The 15,140-nt window shown below is 36.1% G+C and overlaps 1 long non-coding RNA gene across 1 annotated transcript in view; it reads right to left on the reverse strand.

The window, feature by feature from the left end:
- Window positions 1–597: 597 nt before the first annotated feature.
- The window catches only part of LOC310895241, a 28,769-nt gene continuing 14,226 nt past the window's right edge, over window positions 598–15,140 (reverse strand). The window contains exons 2-3 of the long non-coding RNA XR_014580570.1: window positions 4,425–4,513; window positions 598–1,900 (exon numbers count right to left, since the gene is read on the reverse strand). This is a non-coding gene — a long non-coding RNA (uncharacterized lncRNA). The remainder of the gene's footprint in view (window positions 1,901–4,424; window positions 4,514–15,140) is intronic.

A 15,140-nucleotide genomic window follows, 5' to 3' on the forward strand; every position in this document is an offset into this window, starting at 1 on the left:
TCCTCAGTGGAAGACATGAAAAGGAGTTTTCTCATACTCTGGATTAATCAGCCTGCACTGAGCAGTGATAGACTTATCCAGATAGCAGTGTGCAAAAGGAGTGTTTGAACCTCATTTCGTATATCCTCAGTTGCCAGAGGTACTGAGCATAATTCTCTGTACTGGCTTGCAAGATGATGTTCCTTAGTTAGAAGCAATGTTTTTTTATACCAAAAGGAGAGCAGATAGGTTGACCATATTAGTCATGGGACCAACTGATTTATCTTGTGCCTCTATTCTTCCTTTTTGTAGTGCAAATCAAGAGGAAGACACAATTAAACTCTTCACTTAAAACTTAGAATTATTTTTTCAATTGTTTCTAAAAAACTGTTGGTCAATTTACATGTATATCAGGTTCCTTACACACGGACTGTAACTGCTGTTAGCTGTGAGAGAAATAACAGTGAGGCAGCTCCTATGGGGGAAAAATGTTATCATTCAGCTTTCTAATTATTAACACTATTAATCTTCTCTCTTGCTGTTTTTAGAATTCCAATCAAACTATTTAAAAATTTAGAACCTGCTCCATGGGAAAAAAAAAAATCTTAATTGGGCAGGATGTGTAGATTTTCTATTCATAGTTGAGAGTTCAGGTTAATTTCTCTTTGCCAGTTCTATTGTGAACACGGGGAGTTGCTCCTTCTACTTTTCTGTAACAGTGCAGAAGCAAGAGATCTGGCTTCAAGTCCCCAGAGAGCATTTTCAAATGCAAGGTGATTATAATTATCCATAGGATCTGTGTGCATAACAGCAGTATAAAACTGTTACAAGATGGATGCGTAATTGAAAAAGGAGCCATTCAAGACTTAAAGGTCACAGTAGTAGACGGTGTTATGATAAAGGTCTTAAAATTACTTGAGCATATCAGTCATTTACTCTTAGTCTGTTTAAGTATAGCATGCACCTTCCCACATCCCTTCCCCCATATTCCCCCCCGCAATGAGGAGGGTTCCTAATGGAGACAAAGAAAAGAAATAAAAAGGCAAAAACAAACAAACAAACAGGAAAAAAAAAATCGAGGCAAATAAATAAATAACAGTAATAAAAAAGTTTTCACAAGAAACTTTCTCTGGATTAATACACGGGTCATTCTTTTTCTATCCACAAATCCCTGCCAAGTTCTTCTGTTTTAACATTCACAGGAAATTGGCCACTGGTGAGTAGACAGAGTTACAACCAGGGAGCTAATTTTATCCATTTGACTAAAGTACTGTGATGGGGGAATTCTTAGAACTGTGCACAATACAAATGCACCAATGCTAATGGCAAGCAACCTCACACCCTTCACTGCTTATGACAAGAGGGGAAGCCCTGTCTCCCACCAACTCTGCTGGGGAATTTTTACCATTGGCTGCAAAGGTAGGATTTCAGCCAATAATTATGAGATAATTTCAGCATAATCAGCAATAGGGCTCCATCCTTTAATCAGATCACAGTGACAGTCTTGCACTTATCTTTACATGAGGCCATTTTATGAAAGAGATAATACAAGGAAGAAGGGGGAAGGGAGTACTGACATGTTTCTTCTTACAGCAGGATTTCCACAGATATTAATTTAAAAGAATTTTTGCACAGGAAAATAAATCTTGCTTAAAATATTTGAGATTAAATATGATGGCTACAGCCATAAAAACATAAAAAAGCATTTTAGCTCTACAAGATGCCTTTTTCTGAAGACTGTGCAAAGATACTTTATTCAGTTGTAAACCGAATACTTAGAACATCTTGCTGAAAATCTGGTTGGATAGAATGAGTAAGCTTTATACCACAGTTCCCAAACTTTTTCATTCATGACTCCACTTCTATTTGCACTTCCAGGCTTGCGTCCAGATTTCTAGTTTGGGAAATGCTTCTTTGAGACCTTGAATTGAAAGCATATGTTGAGATTTAGCCTGACCTTTAGAAATCACAAAGTAGGTGCAGGAGGTGATGAGGGGGCGATAGATGAAGAGGCAGGAAGAGTCAATAAGAAATTCTTTTCCCCACCCACAAACAAAATTTTCTTTTTTTTTTTTTTTTTAATTTTAGCTGTGGTTTCTTTTTGAAATGAATCTTCCAATATGTTATTCTTTGTTGTATGCATGTGTGTGCCTATCTGTCAATTTATCAATTTTTCCATTTCCTATGGTTATGTTTGCATCTATTGATCAGTCTGTAGCAAGACTGAAGCTCTCACCCTCCAGGTTTCATAAAAATAAATGTCAAGCACAATTAAAAAAAGAGGGGGGAGGGGGAAGATTATAGTGGGGTCCCCCGTAGAAGATTGCAGGGTGAACTTTTCCCTCACTGGTCACTGTAGATTCCACCCTTCTGAGGTCACCTCCAGAGATCCCCCCTCCATAGCAGCACTGCTCACTCCTGCCTTATTCTTCCTCTGGCACCAAGGAGTCCAGGCATAAGAAAAAAGCCACAGCAAGTCAGTGTTTCTTAATCCCCCTGCTCAGAAAATATACATTATTAATCGATATTGTGTTGGTACCTAGAGGCTAAATGTGACACAAACATGGCAGTGCTGGATTGGATGCCAGTAAAGGAAACCCAGAGGGTTCAGCAAGGTCAGGTAAATTCAGAGAGCAGATCTTGCTGGTCCCAAAGTACCTGCCGGCACTTGTAAGCACACACAGGGAGGTTAACGCATGATAATCCCTTTTGGACACACTATAAAGAATTACCAGCTGAACTGCCTCAAGCCAAGAGGAGACAAACTGAACTGGTTCAGATGGTGACAGCAAACTGCAAGAACCCATAAAGGGCCTCTGTTTGCATCTCCATAAAACACTTAGACAAAATTGTTTTAGAGACTGATTTGTGAACCCCTCATCCAGTCTTTTGGTTTCTGCAGCAAATGCCTGTAAACCTAGGCACTCAGTCTAATATACTTAGTCTTGTCCTTGAAAATTTAATTAAGTTTACCAGCATAAAGTGTCTCTTTACTTTGCCAGTGAATAATATTGTACTCTGTATCCGTTTCCACTTTTGAACATTTTCTCTGTAAAGGTAAAATTCAAATATATATATAAATAGGAATAAAAGTCTGCTATAGTTTGCACTAAGATTAAAGACAGAGACATTTAATTTAACATCACCTGATCTCTAGAAAACCAACGAGAAATAAATGAACCTTCATTTCTGCAGCTGTTTTGCTCAATAGCCATAATAATATTGTTGTTAGATATAAACAGCAAACAGCAGCTCTGGCAGAGCAAAAAAAAGGATTCAGAGTTAAGTGCCTGATAAATGCTCACAGTCAAATGTTTGCATGTAATATCAGCATTCCTCCAATGCAAATGACAATAGATGACAGCTGTTACTTAAGTGTAGACAATGCTCAGAATGAGCAGGGGGTCCCACCAAGAGGTGAGCTTCAGAACTTTTTTTTTTTTTTTTTTCTGCCAGGGACTACATTTTAGCAGTTTTGTGAAGCACAGGGAGGGATTCCCTTTGATGCTGACAAGTTAGAAATAAAAAAAAAATAGAGAGATATGATTAAAGAAAGAAAGAAAACAAAAAGATTAAGTCTGAGGTTCTCCGTAGAGCCTAAGGGAACTAACTTAGTTCAAAGGCCTCCGGTTCCTGTAGGCTTTTTTGAAATTCCCAGTCTGAGCACCACATTGCAACACTGATGACTGCAGTTACTCAATCAAGAAGTGAAGCTTGAGTAAGAAGATCACTTCATGAGGTGGCATTTTAAACAGAATTGTAGTTGTAACTGCTTCATGTGATCCAACTCTGTTCCCTGCTTTCTATAGGGACCTTCCTGTCACCACTCCACCATCCACAAGTGCACGCAGACACGTACCATTCATGTCTTTCTCCTTGGTTTTGATTCTAATTGGAATAGATCTGCTTTTTTTCTTCCAAAATATTTGTTCCATATTGTGGCTGGCTGCTAGGGAGTTAAGAATGATTGCAGTACTTCTCTGAAGGATACTTTAGAAATGCTGTCTCCGTAAATTTTTTGATCAGCCTGGTCCTGACTGTTCCTCCATACAAACCTCAAGGCAAACAGTGAAAGCAGAAGGTCATGATTACCAATGAAGGATTGCCTATGTGAAAGAAGGGAAAAGGTGTTTCCGATGGATTTAGATACACCACAACACATTGCACCTTCTATATCCAAACCGAGTGGGTGACCTGCAGTCAATCTGATATATGCCAGGTACCTTGGATTTTAAATACACAAAAACCATTTGCATAAAACATTCACAGTAGGTCAGCTACAACGAGAGTATGTTGGACCTAAAGAAAATGTCTTATATGATTAATATGTGCATGAAAACGTTCACCTAATGAACAAAGAAAGAAAGAAAAAAAAAGTGATGTTTTAGTGAGAATTCATAGGGCATGCACAGTAGGTTGGATGTGTGAGGCTCATGCTCGCTTACCGTAGATGATCCACACGTGTAGGGAATGATGTCTTGGATTTCTCTGGCAGCCTAAGTGGAAATATAGGTCTTACAGAACTTGTTGCCATCTAGAAAGCCAGAAAAATGGGTAAAATCCTCAAAAATTTCCTGATAAAAAGTTGGACTTGTACTTTGAAACATGTACAATAGAGCTGAAACTGGGGATCAAGGAAACAATGCAGCTCATGGGATATTTGTGCTCCAAGAGACAAGGAAAATGATGGAGAGATAATACTGAGTTTTACCTTTTTACACATAAGTATGCATTTTGTAAATGTCCACCTTCATTATAGGCGTTAGATTCCTTATTAGAACATCTTTAAGAACAGTTCATAATTCCTGTGCTGTCGTTTTTATCAAGTTTTCCACAATAATCTCACACTTTATAGGCACAAGGAATAATAACTCCAGCTGTCAGAAGGCCTCCTGTAAGAAATACTAGAGCAGCCTGGGCCTATTCCTATTCCTATGAAAAATCACAAGAGGGAAGGCACACTACATCTATCATAGCCAAGTTTTTCACAGAGCTATTAATTTCAAGTATAGCTTAGCTTACTTAACATGATCCTTGGAATCATTCATGCCAGGTTCTTCTTGCCAGGTTGGTTATTTGAATATTTTTGTAATTACAATGTGGTAAACAAGAATTATTCCAGGTTATTCCCCCCCCCCCCCCAGTCCGCTCCCCCAATAGCTGTAATTTAAAACGTCACAAAAAAAGACACTAGCCCTTAGCTTATCATTGTGTAAGCTATTTATTTGCAGAGATAAATTACTTTTAATTTAGTTAACCTATGTTTTCTATTTCCTTCATTATTATCTATTTTTCTTTCTTTCCCCAAACTGTTTAAAAGTAACATGATATAAAAAAATAAAATAAAATGGTTGAAATCACAGTATTTGCAAAACATACACAAGATTTCAGTAATTAATTGTATCTCATGGATATAAATTTAAAATAATTACAATGTGCTGTATTTTATTTATTTATTTGTTTGTTTATTTTGTTCTGTAGTAGTTTACAGTTTCTTCCTGCAGAAAACAAGGTTTCAAAAGCTAGGCAACAAAAGCCTTTATCTTTTTCCATATGTTCTCTAAATTCTAAGTAGGTCAGTGAGTATAGTGGAACAGGCAATGTAATTGTATTATGCCATGTAGTTGAAAAGGAACATTATTCAGTAATCATGCTTATGATCACAATAAAGACATAACATCTGATAGGCATAAAGCATGAACAGGTACTGGCAGATCATTTTGGAGTGTTTGTGTTTGGGATGGGTTGAAAGTTAAGTCTCTTGCCTCATCATCTGGAAGGAAAATTTACACACACCAGAAGGATCAAAACAAAGGGTACAAAAGTTATTTTCATATCAGTAAATACCGGCGATAATTCAGTTTAGACCTGTAACAGGTATGGGGGTGAGGGACAGTTTTCTTTCTTTTCCTTTCTCCTTTTCCTTTTCCTTTCTCCCTTTCCTTTTCCTTTTCTACTTCTTTCTTTCTGTCCCACCAGTATAGCTCATGTTTTAGAAAGGATCTGAGTTCTTCTGTAGGTTGTCTTCAGGAGTATTCAAATTTGATGTCGTCACATAACTTGCACTGAATTTCCACATTACACATAGTTCCCATTTTGATGATATCTGACCGTGGTGACCCAAGAGAGAACTACCAGCCTTACTTTCTCACAGTTGACCTATATTCTGCATTACTCACTGGAGAAAAGAAAATAAAAAAGTGACATTTGAGCTCCCCCCAAACACCATCCCACCCTCATACCAATCTTACTTATGCTTTCCTGGAGAATTTCTGAATTGTGATAACAACACTAAGCTTGCAGTTGCAGACACGGAAAGAGGACACTCATCTAAAGTGGAAAAAAAAAAAAGAGAGAGAGAGAATAATGTAAAAAAAAAAAAAAAAAAGAGGTGTATCACTTGCATACCAGTGGCAAAACATAAATATCATAAAAATAGAAGAGATTTTAGAAGAGATTTGCTGCAAATATTTTCCCTCTGTTACTGTAAATGTTTGTCTCTGCAGCTTTCTGAGAGAACTGACAATAAATGCACAGGTCAAATTTCAATCTCTTCTCAGGAAATGAAGGTCTTGCTATTAGCCATATATAAGACCGATACTAAATTCTATGTTTTTACAGTACTCTGTTTTACTTGTGTTTGCAGATACTGAATGGTCAATACTATTTTTTGTCACAGCTAACTATTAATGATTTCTTCAAATGATCATTGTCTGATGTATAAATAAATGAATAATTACCCAGGAGAGAATTTCTATAGTCACAGCTAAAGAAAATGTGAAATATGTCAGAAAGAAGAGAAACTTACATTTGTTAATGAATAAATAAACAGTAAAAAAAATAAAATAAAAATAAATAAACAGACAAACAAAAAACACTATAAACAACTTCCTAACTTGAGTACATAGCCAGATATTAAAGAGTTTGGTTTCGGCTTAATATTAATGCCTGAAACAGATCTGGGAATGAGGTTTTAGGCTGCCTTACCCATGATGGTTATTTTATAAGTCATGTCCTTACAGCAAACTTTCTCAGCTCACTGTATGTGCTTCCACAGGAAGTTATTTTTTAAAAGTGAAAATGCATATTTTGAATATCAAAAACAAATCAGATTTTTGAAATATGTATAATATCTAAAGACTTGTACATTTGGTTTATATGTCCATATACTTGTATTTCCACAACAGATATATATAACATTATATTATTTTTTATTTTATTTTATTTATTTTATTTATTTTATTTATTATATTATATATTATATATATATATAACATTAACATTTGGGTTAAATGAATAATTTAAGGCTCAGAATGTCACTGACTTTTTTTTTTTTTGTCTGGAAACAAATTACTATCTTCTAGAATGATTTTTAATATTATTGCTAATATTACTATTATTATTTTGTGATTTTTTTATACCTTTTATTTTTATCTCTATGTGCTGAACAAGAGAGGCCCAATAAGCACAAGGCATATTTTAAACCTCATATGTTTAAGATTATGGAGAACAAAGTAAGGCTACATAAATAACGTGGGGATTTGGGAACAAGACCAAAAGCAAATATCAATAATATAAAAAAGAATACAACATGAGCTAAACATTTTTTCTCCCCAAACTAAGAAATAGACAAATAATTACAAGGTAAATTTCAGAAAAGAAAAGAAAAAAAAAAAAACAAACAACCTTTCATGTCAGCTATTTGTTAAACTAAGGAAATCAAAGTACAATTTATAAATCTGCTTGAGAAGTCTCTTTCATATAGTAACATTGCTAATCCCTGTTTATTTCCTCAGACCAATAGAGGACTCAGACCAATTGATTTCACCATTTAAAACAAAGTTTAAATACCATTCTGGAAAGTTCTCACAAATCTTGATTTTGCTGCAGCTCTGGCTTCCCACACTTGCCCAGCACCAAGGAGAGTGGCTTGGCACTTAAACAGTTCTTGAGCTAACCAACAAAACAATATGGATGAGTGCAGGATGCATGTAAAACAATAAGCTGCAGATAGCTTATAAAGAAATAAATAACCTGCAGGTAGATCTGAGACTTGGTCTTGCATCCTCTGGAAGATGCACTTGCATCTTGCATCCTCCATTGGTCAAGGAATTTGTATTAGTGTCATTATCTGTATTGAGGTGAAATGCACACATGGCATAAGAGATTTCATTTGATTGAATTTCCCTGATTTTGGGCTTTATTGTTCCTCATTTTTGGTGGGTGAAGAAACAACATAGAGGATCCTTTTGTTTAGGTGCAATTGACACCCAAGATTGGTTTTCAAAAAAAGCAGAAATCAAACCTAAAAACTGACCAGTTAATTCACTTCAGTCTATCTCTTACTGAAAACAGTGCTAATTTTGCCAGGTTCTTGTCTGAACAGAGATCAGTCCATTCCGGGAAAAAGTAAATGAAAATGTCAATAAAATGTAATTTCTATGGGGAAAGATGGAAGAAGGGAAGGGAAGGGAAGGGAAGGGAAGGGAAGGGAAGGGAAGGGAAGGGAAGGGAAGGGAAGGGAAGGGAAGGGAAGGGAAGGGAAGGGAAGGGAAGGGAAGGGAAGGGAACTTGTCTCAAGACAGAATAGTGTTGGAGTCTCAGTTGTGGGCAATGAAAGGGCAATACAATGAAATATTTCTAAAATTCCTGCTGAGAGATTTACAGAATAACATTTCTTTCTTTGGGGATTTTCACCAAATGTCGGCTAATTATTCCTGACATTTATTCTGAGGTCCCATAGTGAAGAAGCACATGACCAGCAAGATTTAAGAAACTAATAACAGCCAATTTAAAATATTTACTGACTTGAACCTTGGAAGGAAGAGCCAGAGGGTTCCCCACATACCTGAGAAAGTGGCAGCTGTGCTATTGTATACCTGGGGGACATCGAAGATAAAAACAGACACTGGATGCTGTAAACCCCCAGTGAAAAGTTTACTTAGTGTACACATACTGCATGACAGCTTTGAGAATAGTGTGCTAGCCTATTTTCAGTATCTGAGCTGCAGTGTACCTAGTATCATATCAGTTTCTTATTTATTTGCATATTGGGATGTTTCAGTGTATTATTCTGTAGTTATTTAAGTGAACCTAAGAAGATGGTAAAAAACAGACCATTGATTTTTTTTTCTTCTAACAGAAAAAGAAGAATGGATTTTAACAGAAAAGGGATTTTTTTTTTTTTTTACTTCAGCAATGTTGATTTATTTAACTTTCATTAGTAATACTAAATATTTAGACAAATCAGAGAAACAAACAAAACAAAACAAAAAAAAACAACTCAGAACTAGATATCAGAGTTAGATAAAAGATCAAAGCCCATTAAAAGAAGAGGCTTGCTGCTGACATGCCATTAAAGTTGCATTGAGGTGTGAGCACAAGGACTTTGTAGTAAGGTGGCGACTGAGAACAATCAATGTCTTGCCTCTGCTGAGGCAACAGTTCCACAAATATCAGCATAATGAGGCACATGCGCAAAGGAAGAAATGTGACAAGAAGCTGCTGTGTGAGAATCCAATGTCTGAGGCCAAAGCTGAGCTCTTCACTCTGACACAGCCATGAGGAGAGGAGAGGCACCCTGCGGCTGCCTCCAGCAAAAAGCATTTGTATTTATTACAAGTGTGTGTGTTCTGTGCTATTCCTGCAGAGATCACTGAAGCCTGTGAGGTGTGTGTCCAGTTCCTCACTTCTGATAATTTGGCAGTATCACTGTGTCAGAAACTGATATCCCAACTGAAAAATTAAAAATGTTCTTATCCTAAAGTGTTGATGCATCACGATTTTTGCAAGCCAAAACTCAAAACAAATATCAATACACTTAGCTCAATCTTTTTGTTTTGAAAACCTTGAAATATTCAATATCTTATAACACTTCCTACTTTAATAGGTATAAGAAAGTGTTGTAATAAAATCAGATATATTTATAATGAAAACTATCCTGTAAAAACTACAAAAAAGTATTTTCTCTCCCATTTTGTGTATGGGGTCTTAAAATCAATAAGTCAAATCAATCATTATAATCAGTTTCAGGGTTGCCAATAAGCTCATTTAATGAATAAATAATATAAACCCCAACACAAACAAACAAAAACACTCAAATATTTTGCAAGTAAATTTCTAAAAAGGTTTACCTGCAATGGAAATTTGTGATGTTTTCCTGGTGGCTAAAACTGTTCCTGTGATCATTCTAATTCCAGTGAATTTAATGATGTCACAAATACTCATTTGATTTTCAAGACTGCACAACTACTATTATAGTTGAAACTATGTTACACCATAAAAATGTGTTCGTATGTAGATTCAGCAGAAATGACTCAGTTCCAGTGAGGTTGTAATTATACATTTGGTTAGCAAAATTTTCTGATCTAATAAATATAAATATAAAATCTAACCCTGTGACCTGCATCTATTTCACCACAAATCTACATAAGGTTGAAAAACATCCTAATCCAGAGTACTACCAACCTCAAAGAGCAATTAGTCTTTTTTCACTTTTTCCTTTACTGATATTTTAGAAACATGCCTCTGCGATTAAATTTTCATATAATGTTGTATTTAGAAAAATTATTGTAGAATTAGTGAAGGATTTTTCAGTTTATTCCTCTTAGTAATTTTTATGCTACAAAGACAAACAACTGTAGGAAATGTTTGTTATGCAGTTGGTAGGGTAACACCATTTTACATATGTTTCTCAGCAATGCATCTCTATGCAGAAAATCAGAGGATCCCTTCAGGGTGTCTTACTCATAATCTTTTATCTTCCAAAAGATTCGTATCAACACGAAACCTCCAGTGCTGTTTCACCTATCATTTTTCTTGTGCAAAAAACAATTTAATTTTTTTGGGGAAGAATTGCCCCAAATTAATAAGGTTTCAACCACTATTTTACAAACTCATGGCTATTTTCTGAGATCTCTGGGAAAATCTATGCTACTTTGGAAAAATACTAAAGGAAACGAATAAGTCATTAATTTTGCATATAGAGTTGTTTATGTTTCATTCCCTGATAAGACATCCTTACACAACTATTAAGACAAGCTTTAATCTAGCAAATATTCTTATGAACTTCTCTGTTCCCCAGCAGGGCAGAGGGCCTGTACCAATGGTCTCAACCAGGTAAATGTACTCTGATACCTGATACATCTACTGTGTTTGTGCTTGTCAGTGCTGTAGAACAGTCGTCATTCAACACAAAATCCCCCAGGGAAAAAAAAAAAAAAAAGAAAAAAAAAAGTTTTATGGTTTTATAAGAAAATTAGCTTTGTTTTGTTTTGTTTTCTGGATACAATCTCACGTTTGTTTTAGAGACATGACATTGCTTTCTCCTAAACTACAATTCTTTTTGCACTATACTGCACTTTTTAGTCGTTACATTTGAAATTACTCTCGTGCTTTTGCTATGACTGAAAGTCCAAAGATACAAGCATTACCAAGAAATATAAAGCTGAAAATCTTTTCATCTTCACTGTCTTTGCAGGTTCTAGAAGAAGCACAAGTCACTCAGTCAAAGCAGAGAGCTAAAAGACACAAAGGATAAAGATGATTTTGGCACCTGCTATGCACTGTACCTTCCAACAAAATGCCTTACACAGAACATTGGGCTTTAGATGCCACTTAAAGTGAATGATCAGCAGAAGCCTGACTAGCCTACTCATTAGGGATCTGGCACGCTGGAAAAAAACACGTGGGTGTCAGAAGTCAAACCAGGAGGTGGGTCCTCCCACTGTGAAGCTTCTCAGGGTTCAGGAGCCTGAGGCATTGCTGCACCACGGGCTGAAACACAGTCCTGCTGACAGAGGTACTCTGGGACCAGAACTGGTAGAGCTGCATCAGCGCATATCCCTACGCCAACTGATTAACTTTGATTAAACTGCATTGATTAGTGCATTAAATATTGTATCACAAGTAATTTCATATTAAAAATAGAATGAGCAGATAGTGACTAAAGAATACAATGTTAGCCTTAGCATGCCTTATAGTACGTATTAGAGAAACAGTGGCAAGGAACAATAAAACATATGTGCTATGCCACTGGTAAGATAATATCACTGTGCACTTTGTATGCAGGATCTCCTCAGCCTTGCTAGCTCCACCTACACTCTCCAGATAGCGATATTGTGTGCTGTGTGGATGTTGAAGATCATGTAAATGCTAGCTCAGGGGTTTCCTCGCTTCTCTTTTCTGAGTCACTTCTTCATGCTTCCTCTTCCCTTTCCCCTCCAATAGCTCTCTGACTTCTCTAATGGGTTGTAAAACCCAGGATGAAACTAAACTATGTTCAGTTCTTTCTATTGCCTAGAAACATACGACCTCACCTCCTCGTTAAACTCTCTAAACATTGCATAACAGGAAATTCTTAAGTATTTCATTTTCTTTATATAAAATGGAATTACTTCCTTTGGAATGATAGTCCCAAATATCAGAAAGGCCTAAAGAATGGGACTTGTGTTTTAAAACCTGTTCAAAGAAGGGACTTGAAGTTGACCCCCTTTTTTCTAGCTGAATATGCTCAGTATTAATATATGAAGTAATAAAGAAACTTTCCTCCCTTCAGTGTGCAACTCTTAATGTAACGAGAGCACACTGACATGGTAAGGACTTCCAGGCAAGATCAGTGAAGGAATAGGATTCATGGAGAAGAAGGAAAGCAGATGTTTGGCATTGCCTAGAAGATAATTCACTCCACTGGTGGAAGAGTACATCAGATCCAAAAAAAAAAAAAAAAAAAAAAAAAAAGATACTTAAATACCTAACTCTTCCAAAGTAATTGGGAGTTAGTTTCCTAAACATTTTCACATATCTGGCCTCAGGCTTTTCAGGTGATTGTAGAGGAATACAGAAGGTTAAGTGTTTCAATTACCTAAAAGGACACAGATTGTTAGCCATGTTAGCCATTAGCTTCTTGGCAAGGTGTAATTTTTAATTATTTCAGCTGGATTACTAAAATTTTCAGGCCCAGACATTTGGTCTTGAAGGAAAAAAAAAAATTCAAGGAAGGATTCTCTTTTTTTTTTAAAAAAAAAAAAAAAAACCTCTCATTTCCTCATTTGAAAAACTGTTTTCATTTATAACTTAGCATACACAAAACTTAAATGTTCCGTTGATTGAAAAATTACTTATGAAAGAATACAATTATTTTCTTGGCTGCTTGTTTTGATTCTTTTTCTCCCTGGCATTAGTATGGACCTTCCAGGAATTTGTAGCTTTAGCAAATATCATTTTATTTATGGAATAATTCATTCAGCATTTCAGTTCATTGGTAAATCTCCCCTTTAAGTGTCCTCTGCCTACCATTAATCTCAAAAGTACAGCACTGCAGCAAAGTTAGTTAAGCAGCTTACACAAAGGCTAACTGGCTACATACACAGTCTGGTGCCTTTTCTATGACAGCCTGACAAGCTTGCCTTCCTCTTGAATATCCAGGATTGTGGCTGATTTCTCCACAGAGCAGAAACTTCCCCTTCACCCCGTGAATATCAGTTTTGTCTAAAACAGCTTATTAAAAAAAGATGAAAGACATTGGTCTTCAAAACTCTTCTTTTTTAAACCACATTCTCTGTCTGAAATGCCCTTCACCATGTGCCTGGTGATAAAATATAAACTCTCTTCAAACATTTTATGTATGTACTTCATGCATTTTAAGCATTTAGACTATTCAAGAGCACTGCCCTCTGTGAGGAAGTGTGGTGTCAGCTGGATTCTGCATATGCTTCTCTATAATGCTTTCATGATAATGCAAATACATACTTCCTCCTTTCTGTCACAGCTAAGCTTCCAAACTCCTGTTCACAAACCTTAGTAGACATAGTTTCATCAAGAATAATGGCAAAGCAAAGGATCTGAAATGTGAGCAAAGTATATGAGACCTGTGGCATTCCTGACAAGGAGGAATGTTTCAGTGGTGAAAAAACATATACATAAAACAAGCTATTTCATCAGCAACAAAAATAATAAAGACTTGTTTTCACCATCCCTTGACCCTTTCCACAGTACTCAGGTCTTTCCCACATATTCCTTATTACCTTCAATCCTCCTGCATCTCCCATGTGTTTGCCTGGGCAAGTGGCAGCATATGCTGTGACAGATTTACAGCTACACATGTGCTGACTGTCCAAACATATATGGGTGTTGACTGGCCAGCTGGCTGCTTCCTCCTGAAGTGAGTATAGGACTGGATTGAAATGGCTTTTCTTTCAAGGAAATGTTAATGAGGGCCTTAGCTATAACCAGGAACTCATTTTCATAAAATAAGGGGGAACTTGTAATTTTTGAGACTACACCTCTGTCAGATTTAGTTGCATATCTCTATATATCTCTAGAGATATAAATAGATATAAATTGCCAGGGATGGCAACAACAGACAGACAGATGGACAGACAGTATGATCACACAATCCTCATTTCTTTAGGAAACATGACTGAAATAATTAGCTTTTCCTTGAATTCCTGCACCAAGGTGTACTAAAATCTTCATTATCCTTTTATACCCTTACTGCATGATGATAGATATAAAATATTTTTTCTATTCACCAAAAAGCTTTGATTTATTTATTTATTTTATTTATTTATTTATTTCTGCTTTCTCCAAAGATATGCACAGATTTCTCACTGAAGTGAATGAAAATTTCATCCCTGGGAAGAGTAGCTAATTGGGGAAGAGATGCTCATAAATGTACCTGGATCTGAATTAGCCCAAGGATCTTTCCATGCAGTTGTTTAGTGGTTTGATGTTACTTTTTCTAAGAAAAGGAGAGAGTAGCATTAATCATACAGAAGGCAAATTCTGAATGTAAATTTTGGCCAAAAAGACCAGAGAGAAGATAGCTTCCTTGCTGATTAAGCCACGGTAAGCAGTTAAAACCATTGCTCAAATAAAATGATGTTGTTCTTGGTGGGCTTAAAGATAGTGACAGTGAAAGTTTAAGGAAGCATTAGTAACAGCAGTACTGTGCATAAAGGTGTTCTGCTTAAAATGCTAACTTATTTAGATTATTAACTCCTATTTTATTATGCATACATTTAGCAAAAGATAGAAAATAAGATTATTTTTTTTTTGTCTGCACCATCTTTGTAAGAGCAGATGTAAATTCTGACTTTGCAGTTGTCCTGATAAAGACAAAAAGGAATTTTTATGGTCAGTTATGACAGATGAGGTGAAGC

The sequence above is a fragment of the Anser anser genome (assembly GCF_964211835.1).
Source record: "Anser anser genome assembly, chromosome: 2".
NCBI lineage: Eukaryota > Metazoa > Chordata > Aves > Anseriformes > Anatidae > Anser > Anser anser.